Here is a 19,288-nt window from a genome sequence, read left to right as displayed (position 1 = left end):
GGACCATTAGAGCTGGGCAGGCCCTTCAGAGTTTTCCAAACTGAGCCCAGGTGTCCTCACATTGACAAGCCATTGGAGGTAGCCTGCCTACTGATGGGAGCTTAAAGTCTGGAAGACAGCCTTCTTGGTCAAGGGCAATTGTTGGAGGGAGATTCAGTTGAAAGTTATCAAGAGGCAACATACAGTCTACGCAGATGTAAAAATGCCTCCCATCCTCCATCTCCTGAAGGGGAGAACTTCGGTAGGACACCACATTCTCCACTCCAGGGATCCTCACCCTCTTTGTGGCTAAAGGCTCATCCACTTGAAAGGCACCTTTAGAACAGAGTGGTATAGAAAGCCAGCAAGGGGAACAGAGGAATGGCAGGAGAACCTACCCAGTAGGGCTGGCTCCATAGTCAGGGTGGCAAGGAAAGGGGATGTAACAGGAAAGTAGGTGAGGAATACTCAGCACAGTTGCTCTGTCCTAGAATAAAGTGTGGGTCACTAGAAGTCAAGGCTTCTTTTGTGCCGACCCTTATGGGAATCTAAATATACCATGGCACCCTACCCTCAATAATAACTAATATATTTAACAAGGTCAGCAATTAATAGTAGTGTCCTTGGATTGAAGGATTTCTAATTAATATTCCTAATTATGTTTTTCTATGTTATCTGAATTATGAGAACAAGTATTATTTAAAAGTAATATTTAGATGTTCTGTGCAGGTGAGGAAGGAAGGTCTCAGAACTCTCTGATGTCACCAGGGAAGAAGTGTGAGATTAAGTGGAGAGATGACTGAAGATAAGATGTGGGTATTATAAGAGAAGGTGATTGCTTCCCTGGATAGTGGTTAGGGTGATCTAGCAATATTTTGCCATTGAAGAGAGTCAAATGACAATATGACATGTTGTCATAGCTGATAGACTATGATAGGCTGATAGGAATGATAGTCCGATAGCTTTATGACCAGATTTTATAGGACAATCTCACTAACAATCTTCTAAAAGGAAGCATTAGCTTGTCATTTACAAGAAACCCAGTGGGGGCAGGTGTGAGAATTTGGAGGTCATTTTAAAGCTGAACAGAATGAAAAACTATGTATAGAGGTCAATAAGCTTGGCACAAGCTTGAAGAAATTTATATCAGTGAGCATCTTTATGCAAAAGCAGTCCCTATTGTTTTTTTTTTGTTTGTTTGGGGTTTTTTTTAACCCTGACAGAGTCCTTTATTACTAAACTTTGAAAATATATTTAGAAAGCATATTTGGAGTATAGATTTTCTTTCTTTTTTTTCACAACTCACATACACACACTGTATTTTATTTTTACAAGAGATAAATCAACTGACACCAAGCATTGTAAATGGATGACCACAACAAAAGCAACAATGATTGCAATTACCAAACATGAAACACACTCATACTATGTCATGATATTGACCTTCAGTCCAGGAATCCTCCACTGTAACAGCTCCTTTACTTTGCAGTGAAAATTGATTTGTATATTTTTTGCCTCTGAGTCCTTGTGGGATTTTTTTTAATTCAAACAGAAAGTCACAAAAATTATAATCATTTTCATCAGTTCACTCAGTCCCACGTAATTAATTTTTTTCATCTTGATCTTTTGTTAGCACTTTTATGAATTCCTCAGTTTTCCATTAGAGTTCTGAAAATGCTTATTCATTCGGTTCAGCAGTATAGTCAGTTACCAGAAACCTGTACTTGTCAGAGTCTTTCCCATGAACTCCTTGAAGATGAAACCCTTTTATAGGAACAGTTTTGCAAAAGCCTCAGAGTACACACAGAACTGTCTGTAAATGACAAAAGACTTAAAAATGACCACGGTTAAAGATTTGATGAAAGTTCATAGTAATGCAATTGACAAGGAAATTTAGTTATTTCTGAGATATATATTTTAAAGTAACAACTAGAATTATGACTTATAACATTATACCAGAACATATAAGATTTTTAGAAATTTCATGTAATGTCTGAAACATTTATATTAACATATTTCCATACAGATAACCCAAAGAAAGTTTACTATTAGTTGTTTTTTTTGCTTGTTTGTTTTTTTATACTGAAGGACTTTATTAGTCATCAATTTTATACACATCAGTGTATACATGTCAATCCCAATCGCCCAATTCAGCACACCGCCATCCCCACCCCACCATGGTTTTCCCCCTTGGTGTCCATTCGTTTGTTCTCTACATCTGTGTCTCAACTTCTGCCCTGCACACTGGTTCATCTGTACCATTTTTCTACGTTCCACATACATGCATTAATATACAATATTTGTTTTTCTCTTTCTGACTTACTGCACTCTGTATGATAGTCTCTAGATCCATCCACGTCTCAACAAATGACTCAATTTCATTCCTATTTATGGCTGAGTAATATTCCATTGTACATACGTACCACAACTTCTTTATCCATTCATCTGTCGATGGGCATTTAGGTTCTTTCCATGACCTGGCTATTGTAAATAGTGCTGCAGTGAACATCGGGGTGCATGTGTCTTTTTGAATTATGGTTTTCTCTGGGTATATGCCCAGTAGTGGGATTGCTGGATCATACGGTAACTCTATTTTTAGTTTTTAGTTTTTTGGGGTTTTTTTTGCAGTACGCAGGCCTCTCACTGCTGCGGCCTCTCCCATCACGGAGCACAGGGCCCAGATGCGCAGGCCCAGCGGCCATGGCCCACAGGCCCAGCCTCTCCACGGCACGTGGGATCCTCTCAGACCCAGACACGAACCCGCGCCCCCCGCATCAGCAGGCAGACTCTCAACCACTGTGCCACCAGGGAAGCCCTATTTTTAGTTTTTTAAGGAACCTCCATACTGTTCTCCATAGTGGCTGTATCAATTTACATTCCCACCAACAGTGCAAGAGGGTTCCCTTTTCTCCACACCCTCTCCAGCATTTGTTGTTTGTGGATTTTCTGATGATGCCCATTCTAACTGGTGTGAGGTGATACTTCATTGTAGTTTTGATTTGCATTTCTCTAATAATTAGTGATGTTGAGCTGCTTTTCATGTGCTTCTTGGCCATCTGTATGTCTTCTTTGGAGAAATTTAGTTCTATTTAGTCTATTTAGTTCTTCTGCACATTTTTGGATTGGGTTGTTTGTTTCATTAATATTGAGTTGCATAAACTGTTTATATATTTTGGAGATTAATCCTTTGTCCGTTGATTCATTTGCAAATATTTTCTACCACTCTGAGGGTTGTCTTTTCGTCTTGTTTATGGTTTCTTTTCCTGTGCAAAAGCTTTAAAGTTTCATTACATCCAATTTGTTTATTTTTATTTCCATTACTCTAGGAGGTGGGTCAAAAAAGATCTTGCTGTGATTTATGTCAAAGAGTGTTCTTCCTATGCTTTCCTCTAAGAGTTTTATAGTGTCCGGTCTTAACATTTAGCTCTCAAATCCATTTTGAGTTTAGTTTTGTGTATGGTGTTAGGGAGTGTTCTAATTTCATTCTTTTACATGTAGCTGTCCAGTTTTCCCAGCACTGCTTATTGAAGAGACTGTCTTTTCTCCATTGTAAATCTTTGCCTCCTTTGTCATACATTACTTGACCATAGGTGCATGGGTTTATATCTGGGTTTTCTGTCTTGTTCCATTGATCTATGTTTCTGTTTTTATGCCAGTACCATATTATCTTGACTGCTATAGCTTTATAGTAAGTCTGAAATCAGGGAGTCTGATTCCTCCAGCTCCGTTTTTTCCCCTCAAGACTGCTTTGGCTATTCGGGGTCTTTTGTGTCTCCATACAAAATTGAGATGATTTTTCTAGTTCTGTAAAAAATGCCATTGGTAATTTGACAGGGATTGCATTGAATCTGTAGATTGCTTTGGGAAGTATAGTCATTTTCACTATATTGATTCTTCCAATCCAAGAACATGGTATATCTCTCCATCTGTTGGTATCATCTTTAATTTCTTTCATCAGTGTCTTATAGTTTTCTGCATACAGGTCTTTTGTTTCCTTAGGTAGGTTTATTCCTAGGTATTTTATTCTTTTTGTTGCAGTGGTAAATGGGAGTGTTTCCATAATTTCTCTTTCACATTTCTCATCATTAGTGGACAGGAATGCAAGAGATTTCTGCACATTAATTTTGTATCTTGCAACTTTACCAGATTCATTGATTAGCTCTAGTAGTTTTCTGGTGGCATCTTTAGGATTCTCCATGTATAGTATCATGTCATCTGCAAACAGTGACAACTTTACTTCTTCTTTTCCAATTTGTATTCCTTTTATTTCTTTTTCTTCTCTGATTGCCATGGCTGTGACTTCCAAAACTATGTTAAATCATAGTGGCGAGAGTGGACCTCCTTGTCTTATTCCTGATCTTAGAGGAAATGCTTTCAGTTTTTCACCATTGAGAAAGATGTTTGCTGTGGGTTTGTCATATATGGCCTTTATTATGTTGAGGTAGGTTTCCTCTATGCCCACTTTCTGGAGAGGTTTTATCATAAGTCAGTGTTGAATTTTGTCAAAAGCTTTTTCTGCATCTATTGAGATGATCATATGGTTTTTATTCTTCAGTTTGTTAATATGGTGTGTGACATTGATTGATTTTCATATATTGAAGAATCCTTGCATCCCTGGGATAAATCCCACTTGATCATGGTGTATGATCCTTTTGATGTGTTGTTGGATTCTGTTTGCTAGTATTTTGTTCAGGATTTTTGCATCTATATTCATCAGTGATATTGGTCTGTAATTTTCTTTTTTGTAGTATCTTTGTCTGGTTTTGGTATCAGGGTGATGGTGGCCTCATAGAATGAGTTTGGGAGTGTTCCTTCCACTGCAATTTTTTGGAAGAGTTTGAAAAGGATGGGTGTTAGCTCTTCTCTAAATGTTTGATGGAATTCACCTGTGAAGACATCTGGTCCTGGACTTTTGTTTGTTGGAAGATTTTTAATCACATTTTCGATTTCATTACTTGTGATTGGTCTGTTCATATTTTCTGTTTCTTCCTGGTTCAGTCTTGGAAGGTTATACCTTTCTAAGAATTTGTCCATTTCTTCCAGGGTGTCCATTTTATTGGCATAGACTTGCTTGTAGTAGTCTCTTAGGATGCTTTGTATTTCTGCAGTGTCTGTTGTAACTTCTCATTTTTCATTTCTAATTTTATTGTTCTGAGTCCTCTCCCGCTTTTTCTTGATGAGTCTGGCTAATGGTTTATCAATTTTGTTTATCTTCTCAAAGAACCAGATTTTAGTTTTATTGATCTTTGCTATTGTTTTCTTTGTTTCTATTTCATTTATTTCTGCTCTGATCTTTATGATTTCTTTCCTTCTGCTAACTTTGGGTTTTGTTTGTTCTTCTTTCTCTAGTTCCTGTAGATGTAAGGTTAGATTGTTTACTTGAGATTGTTCTTGTTTCTTGAGGTAGGCTTGTATAGCTATAAACTTCCCTCTTAGAACTGCTTTTGCTGCCTCCCATAGGTTTTGGATCATCGTGTTTTCATTGTCATTTGTCTCTAGGTATTTTTTGATTTCCTCTTTGATTTCTTCAGTGATCTCTTGGGTATTCAGTAACGTATTGTTTAGCCTCCATGTGTTTGTGTTTTTTACATTTTTTCCCTGTAATTGATTTCTATTCTCATAGCGCTGTGGTCAGAAAAGATGCTTGATATGATTTCCATTTCCTAAATTTACTGAGGCTTGATTTGTGACCCAAGATGTGATCTATCCTGGAGAATATTCCATGTGAACTTGAGAAGAAACTGTAATCTGCTGTTTTTGGATGGAATGTCCTATAAATATCAATTAAATCTATCTGGTCTAATGTGTCATTTAAAGCCTCTGTTTCCTTATTTATTTTCATTTTGGATGATCTGTCCATTGGTGTAAGTGAGGTGTTAAAGTCCCCCACTATTATTGCGTTACTGTCGATTTCCTCTTTTATAGCTGTTAGCAGTTGCCTATGTATTGAGGTGCTCCTATGTTGGGTGCATATATATTTATAATTGTTATATCTTCTTCTTGGATTGATCCCTTGATTATTATATAGTGTCCTTCCTTGTTTCTTATAACATTTTTTATTTTAAAGTCTATTTTATCTGATATGAGTATAGCTATTCCAGCTTTCTTTTGATTTCCATTTGCATGGAATATCTTTTTCCATCCCCTCACTTTCAGTATGTATGCGTCCCTAGGTCTGAAGTGGGTCTCTTGTTGACAGAATATATATGGATCTTGTTTTTGTATCCATTCAGCAAGCCTGTGTCTTTTGGTTGGAGCATTTAATCCATTCATGTTTAAGGTAATTATCAATATGTATGTTCCTATGACCATTTTCTTAATTGTTTTGGGTTTGTTTTTGTAGATCCTTTTCTTCTCTTGTGTTTCCCACTTAGAGAAGTTCCTTTAGCATTTGTTGTAGAGCTGGTTTGGTGGCACTGAATTCTCTTAGCTTTTGCTTGTCTATAAAGCTTTTGATTTCTCCCTCGAATCTGAATGAGATCCTTGCTGGGTAGAGTAATCTTGGTTGTACGTTCTTCCCTTTCATCACTTTAACCATATCTTGCCACTGCCTTCTGGCTTGTGGAGTTTCTGCTGAGAAATCAGCTGTTAACCTTATGGGAGTTCCCTTGTATGTTATTTGTCATTTTTCCCTTGCTGTTTTCAATAATTTTTCTTTGTCTTTAATTTTTGTCAGTTTGATTACTATGTGTCTCAGCATGTTTCTCCTTGGGTTAATCCTGTATGGGACTCACTGCGCTTCCTGGACTTGGGTGGCTATTTCCTTTCCCAAGTAACGGAAGTTTTCGACTATAATCTCTTCAAATATACTCTCTGGTCCTTTCTCTCTCTCTCTTCTCCTTCTGGACCCCTATAATATGAATGTTGTTGCGTTTAATGTTGTCCCAGAGGTCTCTTAGGCTGTCTTCATTTCTTTTCATTCTTTTTTCTTTATTCTGTTCCACAGCAGTGAATTCCACCATTCTGTCTTCCAGGTAACTTATCCGTTCTTCTGCCTCAGTTATTTTGCTATTGATTCCTTCTAGTGTAGTGTTCATTTCAGTTATTGTATTGTTCATCTCTGTTTGTTTGTTCTTTAATTCTTCTAGGTCTTTGTTAAACATTTCTTGCATCTTCTCGATCTTTGCCTCCATTTTTTTTTCTGAGGTCCTGGATCATCTTCACTATCATTATTCTGAATTCTTTTTCTGGAAGGTTGCCTATCTCCACTTCATTTAGTTGTTTTTCTGGGGTTTTATCTTGTTCCTTCATCTGGTATGTAGCCCTCTGCCTTTCCATCTTGTCTATCTTTCTTTGAACGTGGTTTTTGTTCCACATGCTGCAGGATTGTGGTTCTTCTTGCTTCTGCTCTCTGCCCTCTGGTGGATGAGGCTATCTAAGAGGCTTGTGCAAGCTTCCTGATGGGAGGGACTGGTGGTGGGTAGAGCTGCATGTTGCTCTGGTGGGCAGAGCTCAGTAAAACTTTAATCCACTTGACTGTTGATGGGTGGGGCTTGGTTCCCTCCCTGTTGGGTGTTTGGCCTAAGCCAACCCAACACTGAAGCCTACCTGGGCTCTTTGGTGGGGCTAATGACAAACTCTGGGAGGGCTCATGCCAAGGATTACTTCCCAGAACTTCTGCTGCCAGTGTTCTTGTCCCCATGGTGAGCCACCGCCACCCCCTGCCTCTGCAGGAGACCCTCCACCACTAGCAGGTAGGCCTGGTTCAGTCTCCCCTGGGGTCACTGCTCCTTCCCCTGGGTCCTGATGTGCACACTACTTTGTGTGTGCCCTCCAAAAATGGAGTCTCTGTTTCCCCCAGTCCTGTTGAAGTCCTGTAATCAATTCCCACTAGGCTTCAAAGTCTGATTCTCTAGGAATTCCTCCTCCCGTTGCCAGACCCCCAGGTTGGGAAGCTTGATGTGGGGCTCAGAACCTTCACTCCAGTGGGTGGACTTCTGTGGTATAAGTGTTCTCCAGTCTGTGAGTCACCCAGCCAGCCATTATGGGATTTGATTTTACTGTGATTGCGCCCCTCCTACCGTCTCATTTTGGCTTCTCCTTTGGCTTTGGTTGTGGGATATCTTCTCTGGTGAGTTCCAGTGTCTTCCTGTTGATGATTGTCCAGCAGCTAGTTGTGATTCCGGTGTTCTCACAAGAGGGAGTGAGAACACATCTTTCTACTCCACCATCTTGGTTCCTCTAGTCCCTATTGTTTAGTGGAATTTATGATGACTAATCCATGTGACCTCTTATACTGTGGAGATTAGTCATCATAATTTTTGCTTTGACCCTTTAATTAAATGTTTTTAAATTTACTTAGGTTATACTTTTATATTTTAGATATATGGCATATATATTATGATCCTAGTTTTCTAAAATTATTTTGGTTTATAAAGCTATCTAACTCTTGATGGCAATCTGTCTGTATGTTTAAAATGATATCAAAACTTTTATATGCACTGGGAAACCAAAAAAAGAAAAGAAAAGAAAAGAAAATCATCAATCCACAAAGGTAGACACAAAGAAAAGAAAGAAACAGAGAACTACAAAAACAAGCAGAAAACGATCAACACAATGGCAATAAGTAAATATCTATCAATAATCACTTCAAATGTAAATGGACTAAATGCTCCAATTAAAGGACATAGGGTGGCTGAGAGGATAAAAAGACCCATCTATATGCTGCCTACAAGAGGTTCATTTTAGGCCTCAAGACACACTCAGACTGAAAGCGAAGGGATGGAAAAAGATATTCCACACAAATGGAAATGAAAAGAAAGCTGGGGTAGCAGTACTCATATCAGACAAACTATACTTTAAAACAAAGACTGTAACAAAAGACAAAGGGCATTACATAATAATAAAGGGGTCAATCCAAGAAAAAGATGTAACATTCATAGATATTTATGCACCCAAATAGGAGTACCTAAATACATACAGCAAATATTAACAGACATAAAGGGAGAAATTGACAATAGTATAATAATTGTAGAGGACTTTAGCACCCCTCTTACACCCATGAACAGATCATCCAGACAGAAAATCAATAAGGAAATATTAGCTTTAAATGACACACTAGACCAGACAAACTTAATAGATCTATACAGAACATTCCATCAAAAAACTACAGAATACACATTCTTTTCAAGTGCACGTGGAACATTCTCCAGGATAGACTACGTATTAAGCAATAAGACAAGTCTCAATAAATTTAAGAAGACTGAAATCATATCAAGCATCTTTTCTGACCACAATTGTATGAAACTAGAAATCAATTACAAGAAGAAAACTGGAAAAAACACAAGCATGTGGAAACTAAACATAATACTAAACAACCAATGGGTCAATGAAGAAATCAAAGAAGAAATTTAAAAATACCTTGAGACAAATAAAAATGGAGACACAATTTTCCAAAATCTATGGGATGCAGCAAAATCTGTAGTCAGAGGAAAGTTCATAGTGATAAATGCCTATAAGACACAAGAAAAATCCCTAATATAATCTAACTTTACACCAAGTGAAACTAGAAAGAAGAAGAAACAAAGGCCAAAATTAGTAGAAGGAAGGAAATAATAAAGATCAGAGTGGAATTAAACAAAGACTTAAAGAAAAACAGAAAAGATCAATGAAACTAAGAGCTGCTTCTTTGAAAAAGGTAAACAAAATTAATAAAACTTTAGTCAGACTCACAGAGAAAAAAAAGAGAGCGGGCCCAAATAAATAAAATCAAATGTAAGGGAAGATACAGCCAACACCACAGAAATACAAAGAATCATAAAAGACTACTACAAACAATTACATACAAACAAAATTAGACAACTTAGAAGAAACAGATAAATTCTTAGAAATATACAATCTCTGTATCAGGAAGAAATAGAAAATCTGAACAGACAAATTACTGGTAATAAAATTAAATAATGATTTCAAAATTAAAAGCTTTTATTAATAATTAAAAAAATTAAATCAGTAATCAAAAACTTTCAAAAGACAAAAGCCCGGGTTCAGATGACTTCACAGATAAATTCTACCAATCATGTAAAGAAGAGTTAATATCTATCCTTCTCAAATTATTCCAAAAAATATTGAAAAGGAAGGAACACTTCCAAACTCATTTTACAAGACCAGCATACCATGATACCAAAATCAGACAGAGACAATCCAAAATAAATAAATAAATACAGCCAATAACCCTGATGAACATAGATGCAAAAACCCCTGACAAAATATTTGCAAACCAAATTCAACAATATAGTAAAAGGATCATATACCATGATCAAGTGGGATTTACTCCAGGTATGTAAGAATGGTTCAGTATTCACAAATCAATTAATGTGATACACCACATTAATAAAATGAAAGAAAAAAGTCATGTGATCATCTCGATAGATGCCCAAAAAGCATCTGACAAAACTTCAACACCATTTATAATAAAACTCTCAACAAAGTGTATACAAATCATAGGATCATCTCTATAGGTGATCTGACAAAATTCAACATCCATTTATAATAAAAGCTCTCAACAAAATGGTATAGAGGGAACACACCTCAACATAATAAAGGCTATATATGACAAACCCACAGCTAACATCATACTCAATTGTGAAAGCTGAAAGCTTTTCCTTTAAGATCAAGAATAAGACAAGAATGCCCACTCTCACCACTTTTATTCAACATAGTGTTAGTAGTCCTAGCTATAACAAGCAGACAACAAAAAGAATGAAAGTCATCCTAATTGGGGAAAAGAAGTAAAACTGTCACTATTTGCAGGTGGCATGATACTATATATGGAAAACTGTAAAGTCTCCACCAAAAACTCTATTAGAACTAATAAATGCATTCAGTAAAGTTGCAGGATACAAAATCAATATAAAGAAATCTGTTGCTTTCCTATACACTGATAATGAACTGTCAGAAAGAGAAAGCAAGATGGACTTCCCTGGTGGTCCATGGGTAAGACTACGCACTCCCAATGCAGGGGGCCCAGGTTTGATCCCTGGTCAGGGAACTAGATCCCGCATGCATGCTGCAACTAAGAGTTCGAATGCCACAACTGAAGATCCTGCATGCCACAACTGTGACCCGGTGCAGTCTAAATAAATAAATTTTAAAAAAGAAAGAAAGAAAGAAAGAGAAAGCAAGAAAACAATCCCATTTAAAATTGCATTAAAAAGAATAAAATATCTGGGAATAAACAACCAAGGGTGCAGGAGACCTATACTCTGAAAACGATAAAACATTGATGGAGGAATTTGAAAATAATATAAAGCAATAGAAAGATATTGGATTGGAAGAATGAATATTGTTAAAATGTCCATACTACCCAAAGCAATCTATAGATTCAATCCAATCCTTATCAAAACACCAATGGCATTTTTCACAGACCTAAAACAAGCAATCCTAAAATTTGTGGGTAACTGCAAAAGACCATGAATAGCCAAAGCCATTTTGAGAAAGAAGAACAAAGCTGGAGGTGTTACACTCCGTGATTTCATACTATACTACAAAGCTATGATAATCAAAACCACATGGCACTGGACAAAAAACAGACAGATAGATCAATGGAACAGAATACAGAGCTCAGAAATAAACCCATCAACATCACTAATCACCAGGGAAATGCAAATCAAAACCGTAATGAAATATCACCTCATAGCTCTCAGAATGACTACAGGCATACCTCGGAGATATTGCAGGTTTAGTCTTAATCTACAACAGAGAAGACAAGAATACACAATGGGGAAGAGATAGTCTCTTCAATAAATGGTTTTTGGAAAATTGGATAGCTACCTACAAAAGAATAAAACTAGACCACTTTCTCACACCATATTCCAAAATAAACTCAGGGCTTCCCTGCTGGTGCAGTGGGTAAGAATCTGCCTGCCAAGGCAGGGGACATGGGTTCGAGCCCTGGTCAGGGAAGATCCCACATGCACAGAGCAACTATCCCTTGCACCACACTACTGAGCCTGCACTCTAGAGCCCACGTGTCACAACTATTGAAGCCCACGTGCCTAGAGCCTTGCTTCACAACAAGAGAAGATACCACAATGAGAAGCCCACGCACCACAACAAAGAGTAGCCCCTGCTCGACACAACTAAAGAAAGCCCGTGTGCAGCAACAAAGACCCAATCAGCCATAAATAAATAAATAAATAAATAAAAACTCGAAGTGGATTAAATATTAAATGTGAGACCAGAAATCATAAAACTCCTAGAAGAAAACATAGTAGCATGCTCTTTGATATAAGTATTAGCAATATTTTTCTGGATCCTCAGGCGAGGGCAACAAAAGCAAAAATACACAAATGAGACTAAATTAAACTAAAAAGTTTTTGCACAGTGAAAGAAACCATCAACAAAATGTAAAGGCAACCTACTGAATGGGAGAAGTTGTGTGCAAATGATATGTTTGATAAGGGGTTAATACCCAAATTATATAAAGAATTCATACAACTCAATAGCAAAATAAACTAGCAGTCTGAGTAGAAAATGGGCAGATGACCTGAATAGATATTTTTCCAAAGAGGACATACAGATGGCCAATTAAATGCCTCCTATGATACCTTCAGTACTAACAGGATAGAGCCTAATCTAGTCTTGGACCAAGCAGAGCTAGACTCATTTGTCCCTCTTGCCAGCCCCTACTTTCTCAATTTTAGCTTGCAAAGGGTAGTGCTTGCAATACAGCACCTCTCAGGTCTTTGACCTTACGTTGTCTTTGGAATAATCTTTATAGAAAAGAAAATTCTAGTGATTAACTAGTCCAGGTTACTTGCCCACATGGTTTTCCTTTCCACACCAATTTTTATCCTTTCTTTCATGTGCAGCTGGGCTGTCATAGAGACCAAAGATCTCTACTTTTTATAAGTCTGAGACCTGAAAGGCATTACCAAGCAAAACTTTCTAACCCATAGTGCATCACAATACCCTTTGAGCGATGCAAAAGGATCAAGTCCCACAACTCTGCAGTGAGCCTTTACAACACCAGGAGACAGCTGAAATAACTGCTGTCCTCAGAGGACTGCTTTTAAGAACAAGGAGGTCTCTACTCACTGCAGCCTAAGCAGGTAACACCAGTTACTGCCTGTACTTCTCTTTCGTGCCCCGGGCCGGGAGGATCCCACATGCCGCGGAGCTGATGGGCCCGTGGGCCATGGCCGCTGGGCCTGCGCGTCCGGAGCCTGTGCTCCGCAACGGGAGAGGCCACAACAGTGAGAGGCCTGCGTACCGCACAAAAAAAAAAAAAAAAAAAAAAGAAACGTGGTTCCAAGATCCAGGAGCTTACATAATTTTAACTGAGAGGAAAGACACTGTATGAAACTCATGTCTTATTCTTTGAAGAATCTCTAGAGAATCTAATTCAAGGCCTGGCACAAAATTGCCACTCATTAAACATTTTCTTAAATGATGAATAAATGAGTTCAGAAACCAATGAACCAATGAGAACCAAAATGCGTAATAGAAATAATCAAGGGCTCTGTGAATTCAGGGGCAGGCAATGGACCATTTGGAACTCATAGTGCTAGGAAGAGATTGTAAAGGACCTGAATAAAGCCCTGAAGAATGGGTGGAGTTTAGACTAGAAAAAGAGGAAGGAAAAAGCATTCAGGCAGCAGAATTCATGGTAGGATTTTGGGGGTTGGGTGCAGGGGTGTGGAAGGGGAAGAGAGCAAGTGGGTAACTCACCTTCCTGAACTGGGAACACTGGCTTCCTGAGGAAACAGAAGCAACAGGGGACTGTCAAAGTAACTCAGTTACTGAAAACCATTTTCTAAATGTCCTCTTATGACACACATGCTCAAAAGCAGCTGGGAGACATTGCCCTAGCCACAGAGCAATCGGCAGTCAGCGAGGCTGCTGTCATACTCCTAGGCAGGGTGGGTCATATGAATTCTGAGAAAGCCATCCACCCCCTTGCCTTCTCTGCACTGTCAGATTACTAGGGCATGGCTTTCCACAGGGGCCCAACTTCTCCCAGTGCAACGAGTACTGATGCCACACCTCCAAGGAAAGGGGACACCCAGGACTCTGGTGTTATAAACTACATTTAGAAAATAAATTGTTGCCATTTGTACGCCAGTTTAAATGCCACTCCCTAACTATTCCTCAAATTTTCCAAAAATTACCAGATAAATAATATCAGAGTCTTGGGACCCTGACTCTAATATCCTGCCTCTGCCCCTTCTTTGGGCAGATTAATTAAATGATAACTTGCTAGTTATCATTTACTTAAGGTTCACAAGCTAATTAACTTACCGGGTAATTGCTGTTGGTTCCACTTGACGTTGTAAGACTTTAACAAATATTATTTTTAACTCTCTTTCCTACCATAAAAAGTAGGTGTCAACATTTAAAATCTTTTTCTAAACCTCAGAAAGCCCATCTCCAAAAGGAGAGCTTCTCACAAGTTTCCTATCAGGGAAAATGTCCTGAAGCAAATGTGACTTATCCATTCTTAAAGCCTTTTCCTTTAGAATTCTGAAAGAGGCAAGGAGGGATGCAGCCCCTCAACTACCTGAAAGCTAACTTAAAGGATTCTGTTTTAGCAGTTACTGAGCTTTAATTTTACATTGATCGTGCAACTCTATGATTAATATCTGACTTCAACTTCTCTACCACATAAGCAACATGAGAGCAGAACCACATACCTTTTGCTAAATGCTTTTTCCCTAGTGCCTGGTACAATGCCAAGCAAAGGTAGTTGATCAATAAATGTTTGCTGAGTAAATCAATGAATCAGTGGCACTCGAGGAGAAGGCGGATGGAGTCAGGCACATCTGGATTTTTTTGTTTACTGGCTATGTGACCTTAAACATGTAATTTAACATCTTCTACAAATTCAGGATAATAACAAACAACTCTCAGGACTCTTGTGAGGACTGAATGAAAGAGCATACGTAAAATATCTGGTTGTCAGCTGAGGACTAGTTGTTTTTCCATCCCCTTTCTACCAGAATGTGATTGCTCTTTTTCAAAATTATCTTAGCTATTTTATTTCCCTTGCATTTCCAAATAAACTTTAGAACAGGCTTGTCTATATCTACAAAAAATTCCTGCTAATTTGTTCAACCAAACAAATCAGATCAATTTGGGGAGAATTGTCATCATTACTACGTTGAGTCTTCCAATCCATGAACACAGTGTCTCTCAGGTCTTTGATTTCTTTCATCAGGATTTTGTGCTTTTCAGCATACATAGCCTGTAAATGTCTCGTTAGCTTTATACATAATGTTCCTTTTTCCTTTTTTTGAGCTATTGTAAATAGTAGTGTTTTAAATCTTGGTTTTAATTTTTTACTTAAAGTATAGAAATATAATTTTTTTATGTGTTGACTTTGTATCCTATGATCTTGTTAAACAGAGTTATTCGTTTAGGAAATTTATCTGTAGATTCCTTGAGATTTTCTACACAATTATGTCATTTACAAATAAGGATAGTTTTCTTTCCTTCCCATCTGTATGCTTTTATTTCATTTTCTTGCCTTATTGCACTGAGTCAGACTTCCAGCAGCATGTTGAATAGGAGTGGTGAGAGTAACATCCTTGCTTTGTTCCTAATTTCAAGAAGAAATCAGGCTTTCACCATTAAATGTCATGTTAGCTGTAGGTTTTTATGGATGTTCCTTATCAGGTTGAGAAATTTCCTTCATGGCTTGCTAAGAAATATTGCCATAAATAAGCAGAATTTATAAGGTTTTTGACTATGTTACTGTATTTTATAAAATTTTGATTTGATCCATAATATATTCTATAATACCAAAAAGTTGCTGAGAAAGTTGGCAAAATAAATCTTATATATTTTTTCCCGAAGTCAGCATGTTGAATATTAACTTTGAGGAAGTTTGCTGGAATGTACATCTTTTATTCATTTACCTTAGTTCACCTTCTGAAATCAGTATAATAAAAATTCTATTATTAAATTTTAATGTCTGTGCCCTAGGAGTCTAACCATAGTGATTTAGGGTCCAGCCTTATTAACTGAAAGTGGCTAAAATCCTCGTAAGTAAGAGCCATGAAGATGCCCAAACCTTGACTCACTTCTAGGAATGTATCCTAAGAAATGAATTCAATAGAATCAAACATATAGATGTTCAGTATGACCAAAATGTCCAACATCAGCGTACTGGGTTTCATAAATTATGGCACATTCAGTTACTCAGTAAATATTTATTAAATGTCTACCGTGTATCAGTTATTATCTTTGGCCCTAGAGGTACAGCAGTGAACACAACAGACAAAGCTCCCTGCCCTCATGGTGATTACTTTCTAATGGGGAAGGCAGACATAAACAAGATACCTAAGTAAACATACAGTATGGCAGATGGTAATGAGTGTTGTGCAGAAAAATCAAGCATAGAGCATGGATAAGGAGTCCAGGGGTGGAAGTGGAGACGATACTGTTTAAATAGAGTGATGGGTGGGCCTCACCAAACAACACAAAAGAACACTAAATATTAGAATTAATAATACTTTGTGGCGATGTGGAAAATTTTTCATGAAATATTGTTAAATGAAAACCCAAAACTATAAAATAGAATGTCTACTGAGTTTTCAAGTTTTTAAGTATAAAGCTGAGTATGTATACATAAAATATAAAAAATGAAAATAGTTTTTTATGGGTGGTTTTAATATTATTTTATAGCATTATTTACCCTGAGCACATTGTATTTCAGTTTAAAAAAAGAAAAACGTTTAAGGTTTCCCAAGATTAATATGAGATTGAATGAAATGTAGGGTGAAGGTACAGATAGAACTCCTGTTTGCGCTGGAAGAATTTTACTAAGGGCACATCAGAAGGAGAATCTTCTATTAAGGCAACTAAAAAATTATCTATTTTAAAGGAGATAAAAGTTATGTTGTTCATGGTGCCTCTAACAACAGTTGTGCAGTGTTGGCTGTGAGTATAGAAATGATGGCAAGTTTAACATGTGCTCGTAAGTGAGTCACATTCAGATTTGGTACGTGACTCTACTTTTTAAGATTAAAATAAAATGCACTGACATATCTTACTGCAAACTACATTTTCTTACGTGTTCAAGAGATGATAGCTAACCACACAAAATGTGATCTGGTACCCTATACACATGGTAGAGGCATCCTCTAAAGGTGCAGAATGGCAGTGTCACCCACCCAGACAAGGTCTCCTGATTATTCTGGAAGCTTAGGCTTAGACTCAAAGAGGGCTATTCATGTGCTCCTCTGAAAGGGTTTCTCTGGCGTAGCCAAGTTACAGCCACCCAGGACTGGTGTTCTCTGTGGTGCTGATTCAGAATTTCTAGGCACTGAGCAATCACTCTATCATCAAAGGCACACTAGGTGTTTTCTTTGTTAGGAGCACAAATGTCCTAAATATCTTGCATTCTTCTCTCCAGCATGTCACTTCTAGTAAAATGAAATCCCAGCAGTCATGTTTCTGAGTTTAAGGGAGAACTCAATTGTGTTTACTCAGATTTTCTCTGTCATTCTTTCTTCCATCTTTTTTTTTTTTTTAACTAAGCACACCAGTGCTAAAAGTAAAAACACACTTTGTAATTAACAGGCTCTGTTGGATAGCCAAACTGTTCTGTTATAATCTTGTTTGAAAATTTTCAAGTTGCTTGAAAAACATGGAGGTGAAATAAAGCAGCCAGCTGGCCTGTGGACAGTAAGTTAACAAGTTATAAAAAGAAGAGAGAGAAGCATCACACTCTTTTTTCCAATCCTTTCTCCCTCCTGGTTACTGCTTCTTTTGGGCTGTCCCAGTTTTGTTTTGGCTGATGGTCTGGGTGCTCCATGGTTGTTGTGATATAGCATAGTCGTTAAGATAAATGTTTCTGGAGCCAGAGGATTCTAACCATGGTTCCTGAGAAGTTATTCTACTTCTCAGAATCTCAGTTTTCTTGTCAGTAATGTAGTGATAAACACTTCACAGGGTTTCTGGGAGTCTAATATGAGTTCATGCATGGTACCTGACACATTATACGTGCTCATAAGTAGAAACGCATATACTGATGCTTTTTAGGTTAGAAAACACTCACACATGCATTTCTACCTCAATTCTCCAGAAAGATATTGTATTCATCCATATACTTAGTGGGTGCCTGAGTCTGTTCAGGCTGTTATAACAAATTTCAGAGGCTGGGTGACTCGTAAACAGTAGAAGTTTCTTTCTCACAGTTCTGGAGGCTAGAAGTTCGAGGTCAGGGTGCCAGCATGGTCGGGCTCTGGTGAGACCCCCTTCCAGGTTGCAGGCTGCCGACTTCTTGTATCGTCACATGGCAGAACGAGGCCCAGGGAGCACTCTGGGGTCTCTTTCATAAGAACACTAGTTCCATTCATGAGGGCTCCACACCCATAATGTAATTACCTCCCAAAGCCTCCCCCTCCAAATACCACCACATTGGAATTAGGGTTTCAACATATGAATTTCAGGGGGACACAAATTTTCAGTCCACTCCCTTGGGGAAATGATTTGCCACAGGTCACACGGGTCTCAGTCCAACGTTCTCCTGCTACACCATGTTTATGCAGAGGCCCAACTGTCTTTGTATATACATAGTATATACACATAGTACAAAATTCATAAGGTACACAGAAGGTAAACTGTAAAAAAGTAAGGCTTTCTCCTACCTCTGTCCCCCAGGCATTCAGTTTCCTCCCCATTGTAGACTCTTTCTCAACTAAATACTTAGATGCAGTGGTTTTTCTGTGGCAAGTCCTCTCCAGTAGATAATCAGATGCAATATGAAATTTTAGACTGGAAACATCATATATTACATGTTTAAATCCAGGGCCAGTATAGGAAACAGAAAGAGTTTGATGTAGATAATGAGGTGCTTACAAAATCATTGGAAAGGTTGGAGGGTTAGGCTCTGGGGAAGGCCTCCAGGAAGCTTCTAGAACACCTTCACAAAACTGACCCATCATGGAAGCAGCTACCTGTGCCCTGATCAGGAAACTGCTTCCAGGCAATTGAGTTTAAGAACCTAGTCCCTGCAGCCCCCTCTCCACACTCACGAAGCTGGTGTTTGAACACTAGAACACAGCATTCAGCACTGCCTTCAACACAATTGCCTTCTGACACCCTCAAAGCTGGAGATTGGACAGGGGCATTCTGCTGAAAAAAAAAAAAAAAAAAAAAAAAAACCACATCGTCATAACCGCCTTGCCGGTAGAACAAGTCAAAGCAGCAGGAAACAGCCTCTGTCTTGTTTTCATCTTCCAAATCTCACTCAATTACATCTGAATGGAGGATCCTAATTCATATCCAGAACTCTAGTTGTGAGGGAGTATGGAAGATGCAGTGCTTAGCCTGCGAGCTCATGCAGTAGGAAGGCACCCTGAGAAGG

At 38.1% G+C, this 19,288-nt stretch overlaps 1 protein-coding gene across 1 annotated transcript in view; it reads left to right on the top strand.

Annotated features, from left to right (window-relative positions):
- Nucleotides 1–19,288, top strand: part of SPMIP3 (sperm microtubule inner protein 3) — a 71,200-nt gene that overhangs the window by 17,868 nt on the left and 34,044 nt on the right. The window contains exon 1 of the mRNA XM_089907874.1: nt 1–19,288. This exon is cut by the window's left edge and continues 17,868 nt beyond it. The gene's annotated coding sequence lies outside the window, so the exon portion shown is untranslated.

Source organism: Delphinapterus leucas, chromosome 1 (genome assembly GCF_059928025.1).
Source record: "Delphinapterus leucas isolate spDelLeu-1000000601 "Yukka" chromosome 1, BTC_Dleu_Yukka2, whole genome shotgun sequence".
In the NCBI taxonomy this organism is placed as follows: domain Eukaryota; kingdom Metazoa; phylum Chordata; class Mammalia; order Artiodactyla; family Monodontidae; genus Delphinapterus; species Delphinapterus leucas.
The sequence above is the reverse complement of the archived record's forward strand: the minus strand, read 5'-3'. Positions and strand labels throughout refer to the sequence as shown.